Below are 6,209 nucleotides of genomic sequence, written 5' to 3' on the forward strand. Positions count from 1 at the left end.
ATGAACATTGCATGATATCACATCTTAATCAGTCATATGACGTTAATAGTACTCACTACAGACAAAACAAGTAATATATACCTAAACACAGGATTCAACTATCAACGAGAATGAATATGTGGGGAAAGGCAGCTTGTTTGTTTTCTGCCTTTTTTGTTGTCATTATTAAGTTGTATACGTCACTTATGTGGCAAGATGACTATCATCATTAACCCATTGAGGACGAGTCCTGAGCATACTCGGGCAGGTGTCTACGGGAAATGTGCGTTGTGGCAAAATCAGTCCGTCCTCAACGGGTTAAGACTCTGTTTGAGCTGCATGGTGTCTCCTCAGAGACAGTTTCAGGATGAAATGTAACTTCTTTACACTTGAACAGTTGTGGGTTTCTAAAACATAACCTCTTGAAATCACAGGATGATGAGCTTGGGTACTGTTGACATAGATCCCTAGGAATTTGCAAAATTACCAGCATGTAATCCTACCATCCAACACAAAGCTCACCTTCATTGCTTGGTCCCACACTATCATGCAATCCAGCTGCTCTGATTGCTCCTTGGCTCCAGAGAACCACGGAAAGAGGAGGTGGTCAGGTGACTTTTCCCAGTCATGTGACAGAGACTGGAATCCCTTTGCAGGTCAGGTGACTTTTCCCAGTCATGTGACAGAGACTGGAATCCCTCCACTGGTCAGGTGACTTTTCCCAGTCATGTGAAAGAGACTGGGATCCCTCTACTGGTCAGGTGACTTTTCCCAGTCATGTGACAAAGACTGGAATCCCTCCACTGGTCAGGTGACTTTTCCCAGTGATGTGACAGAGACTGGGATCCCTCTACTGGTCAGGTGACCTTTCCCAGTCATGTGACAGAGACTGGAATCCCTCCATTGGTCAGGTGACTTTTCCCAGTCATGTGACAGAGACTGGCATCTCTCTACTGGTCAGGTGACTTTTCCCAGTCATGTGACAGAGACTGGAATCCCTCTACTGGTCAGGTGACGTTTCCCAGTCATGTGACAGAGACTGGACTCCCTCTACTGCAATGCAGCAGGGCAGAGAAGCAGAGATCATCCCGAACCTCACACAAACGTGGGGCAAGTCACCGGGCGTCACCCTAGCAATCAGCAGATACAGGGGAGAAAAACCAACAAGGCATGTGTTAAAAAAGATACAGCAAAGAAAAAAAAAAAAAAGAGAGACATTTTCAATCAAATACACATAAAAAACTTACAAACCTCAAAGTTTTCACCCAATTTATTTTTTCATTTTATGGTGTGAAGAATGATATCAGCCCAGGTGGTTGACAATGCGCCGCATATTGATTGCACATTTTCTTCAAGTTAATTTTGATATCTTTTTCTGCGTGCCTGATATCATTTTTTTTCCTCGCTTAAAGAAAAAAAAAGTCTTCTAAAGTCTTCATATATTGAATACTGCATGAATTTTCGTTGTGGTGCACGCCTAGCTTGCTCAAAACATTTGCTCCTTTTTTGGCAGTTTCTAATAGCAAGTCTTTGAGAAAATTTCCTCTTTTTTTTTTTTTGTATCAAAGTGCAGTTACATGCCACGAGGTTTGTAGGTAGGCTTGTGTTAGCAAAGAGATGGGTTTTCCATCATATCGCCATTTGACACATTTGACAGATTTTGAAGAATGTTCTCCCAACATTTAAACTCATGTACATTGTCCCCCAAGCTACAAGATCTACAGCATTGACGCAAGAGTGGCTTTTTATGTCGGCCCAACCCATAATGCAGTACGTCAAAAGATTTGACACCAAGACACCTGCAAGCACTTGAGAAGAACAAAATGTACACATAAAATCATTTAATTGGCAGGACTGATGTGCAACCGTTCACCAGTTGCTTAGGCATCAAAGATTAATGTTCCTCAAGTGCCCTTAAGCCCCCGCAAGCCTTAGGTTCTCTGAAGTTTCGATTAACATTTGTTTGGCACTCAACTTCTTTTTATTTCAAAGCCCAGGTTTACAACAGAGCAGTGCGCAAACACGAGTCCTTTTCTCAAAGTTGCACTCAAGTCATATGTCATGTATTCCATCAAATAGTTCACCGACATTAGATATACAAATTGTATATACATACATTTATACTCTTGGTTATGAGCGGAATGCCAGAAGCACACTGTAATGCACTAGTACCATTATTTTTTCTTGTTTTTTATAAAACATGTTTGCTTACATGCTGACAAAACACTCGCTCAATAAATTCCAGAGGTGCTCTTTATCGAGACATAGCTACACTTCTTCAAATTTTTTTTTCACCCTCTTAGACAGAAATAATGCACTGGCGCCAGGATCGTTTTTTTTCTTGTTGACATTTCTGTCTGGAGTCTTATTCCCCCCCACAAATAAAGCTGTGCAATGTATTGTGGAAGTGGAGTTTTCTTTCTTTACTGTATTACGACAGCGTATAACCGTATACTGATTTTTTTTTCTTTTTTCTTCAGTGTGTACAACCTCGCTTTCACATTTGAAAAATCTTACTTTCTTGCACGCACACAAAAAAAGTGTAAATCATTCTAAACATTCTTTTTTTATTTTTCTGTGTAGCAGATTTGTACTTCAAAAAAAAAATCACTCATTTCCCCTCGCAATTCATTTGAAAATAGAGCGGTGGTGAGACTGTGTATTTCAGCACACATTCTTCAAGGTTCCCTTTTTGTCTCTGCTGCAACATTTTATCTTCTTGTACATTCTCTTTACGCTTCTTTCTCTTCCTAAGAAGAGTGGTATTAGAACGATAACTAATACTTACCAGTTTTCTGCAATTTTGTGGAAGCTCTTTCTTTCTTTTCCTTGATTTCTTGAATCTTTTTTTCCCCCGTTTCCTTTTCGCCTCACCAATTTGGCAGGACAAAAAAAAAGGGAAGAAAATTGCCCCATTCTGTTCCGCCACTTGAACTTGACCTTTGACACCAGCTTGCGAGATTTTCAGATGCTGCCCCTGATGAAATGGGTCTCAAAGAGACCTTCACACCACTTTGCACAAAATATTTTGCACAAAATCTTTCTTGTGTTGTCGTTTTTTTTTTCTTCCCCTACCACGACAAGATTACATGCAATCTGTTTGAGATTAGTTAAAGTCAGGATGCAACAAACCAACCTCCTCAATTGTATGGGGGAACTAAAACTTCATTTTGGGCAGGTACATAAAATATGAATAGGCACTTGCCTGTTTAATGTATGGGGCCCTTGCCCAAATGCCTATTCCAGTAAGTGGAAAACTAAATTGTGTGATGCCCCGATATTCCTTTATCACATGTTCCACAGTAAGTTCCTTCACTGACGTCCGTGTCAAGTACTTCTGAATTGATTCGATTCGACGGACATGCCTCACTCACTTGTACAGATTTAATTTCTGCTCATCAAATTAATGAGTTACTTTGTGCACGTAGATTACACGATAACAGGCATGACAACAAACTAACAGTCAAATAAGAACTGAATGAATATTGGAACAGATACAGTAGTTTTGTAAGTTTACCATTGGCATCGCGCATGATCATTCAATCACACTAGTGGTCATCTTCACAGTTTTTAATTTCTTAGGACGGTCACTCTCCTTAGGAACATTTTATAGCAAGCATGTCCTCTCAGCTGATGCAAGAAAACATTACTCGGAAAGTTTTTGTGTTCAGTATATGACATTCACAGATCAAGACAATTTTGTTTGTTTGGTTTTGTTTTGTTGTGCATGCTTTCGTTCAGATATTTGAGTAGTATCATGTACGTGAACATTTCAGGCAAGTATCTCAGTATCTCAAGAGCTATGCAACTGGTGAACCCATGGCAACAAGGAATGGTTAAATCTGTTTGATGCATGGATCACATTTCTAAACTGAACATATTTTGAATATCCCACCACATACTACTACATTCCTAAACTGAACATATCTTAAAGGACAAGTCCACCTTCATAGACATGTGGATTGAGTGAATGCAGCAATATTAGTAGAACACATCAGTAAAAGTTTGAGGAAAATCCGACAATCCGTTCAAAAGTTGTGAATCTTTGTAGTTTCTGCTCAGTCACTGCTGGATGAGAAGACTACTATGGCTGGTGATGTCACATGTGTACAGCGACATAAAGAAAATTAAAAGAAAATTCAACATATATTCACTTTTCTCGCATAATGAAAGAACACTTGAAGTGCCTCTTTCAGCAGGCAGGGGGAATAATATTACCCTCAACATACGTCACTGGAAAGTCAAGGAAATGTGTACTTTTTTCCCAAAATAAAATTTTAAGAAATTCTCTTTATATTATCCTTTATATCGTTCTACACATATGACATCATACACTGTATTAGTCTTCTCATTCAGCAGTAACTGCGCAGATACTTAAAAAAAAAACTTTTAACAAGTTTTGAACGGATTTTCCCCAATTTTTCACTGATGTGTTCTACTAATATTGCTGAAGTCACTGAATCCACATGTCTATGAAGGTGAACTTATCCTTTAAACATCCCATCACATGCTACAGGCAAGAAAGACAACTCAGATGAAGTCATGTATAAAATGTCAAGTGAGACTTCAAGATGTGGAGAGACATTTGAGAAAAAAACAATCGCACATTTTTTTTTTTCACTCCAGTAAGCTACTAAATGAAGATTGCCCAAACATATTATCTTTTTGTTGTTTTTGTTTTCACATAGGCAGTTCCACCCACACACTTTCAGATACCGCATAACCTCATCTTTTCACAAATGAAAGGCTTTACGACATTTCACAAGTTATTACTTTCCTGGTTGACGAATAGCACACTTATCAACGCTCCCTCATGGTGCAGAAATATTTCTTCTCCCAATCCAATGTCATCTTTAATCTTAATGACACACAAGGAAGAGTGCACAATTTTACCATTCTTGATTTCTTCATACTTGTTTTCTGACGACAGATATTGGCTGAAAAAGCGGCTAAGATATGTACATGTACATGGTCCTGTCTTGTGCTACAAATCCCGCAGATCAGCAATGCAAAGTTTCACGATATCAATTTGTTCATATGTTTGCGTGGCAGCAAATTTATGTGGCTGCATTGGATTATATGATTTTGTGTAGTGGTGGTGCATACCAACTAGCCATTGTCAACTCCACATGTCTGAATACCAGTACTTATGCTCTTTTGTCATTGTATTGATGTCATAAATGCCAGAGCCATGCAGCTGCGCGATGCCAGTCACAAAAGGTGACATTACAATGCCAAATTGCTAATTGCTTATCTGCATTTTTTTATGTAAATCAGGAAACATTTTTCGCGCTATGGAGGATATAAAGTGGCATTATCAATGTCCATGCACAAACCTTGTGAAAATAAAACCCTCATGAAAATATCAGCTTAGAGAGTACCTAGTTTACAGTACTATACAAGCCATATACGACGTATATTCAGTGAGTCTATTTTTTCCTTTGTGAAATGGGATGTCCCGACAATTTTTGTAAGTGGTTAAAGTCGTGATCATGAAGGACAGAAACGACGGAAGAAATGTACACTAGCACACTGCATTCGTGTCAGGATCAGAAATTTTCCCCGTGTTGTTGAATTCAAGACAGCACCCGACTCACAAAATTTGCAAAAAATTAAACCCCCCGAGATATATATATGGCGTACACAGCATTTCATGTCACCAACTGTTCTACTCTCCACTGTATTCAGGATCTATTGTTTGGATCCTGAATTAGCCTCAGGGCAACTTCAAGTCCTGAAGGTTACAGTATATGGCATATATCTCGCGAGTTTAATTTTTCGCAAATCTGGACTGCCTGACAATTTCGCGTGTGATTAAATTAGCTATTGTGGAGTACAGGACTGAACAGAGATGCATGAGGTGCAAGTCACATTCACGTCAAGATCTGAGTTAATATTTTCACATTTCAAAATCCGCGAAATGCAGAGGACTTGCGAAATTCACGAATAATAAATACCTCACGAAATATATGGCACATACAGTAATCAGGAATTCTCTTCATTAGAAAAGCAACAATTGTTTGCATTCTGTTCTTGATTTTTTTTCCCCTCTTGATAGTTGTAGGGAAATTATTCGATCAATCTACATGTTCTATTACAAAGTAAAAGGGATGTTAATAATGTATATGCTTCAGTTTTCTATCTTTTGCTTCATAATCCCTCTGTTCTTGCAAAATGATACTTTCTTTTTTCAAAAGTATTCTCTGTTAAAAAGTTCTGGTACGAATGAA

Source organism: Diadema antillarum, unplaced genomic scaffold, assembly GCF_040938485.1.
Source record: "Diadema antillarum isolate AM-2024a unplaced genomic scaffold, OU_Dant_1.0 seq00001005_RagTag, whole genome shotgun sequence".
NCBI lineage: Eukaryota > Metazoa > Echinodermata > Echinoidea > Diadematoida > Diadematidae > Diadema > Diadema antillarum.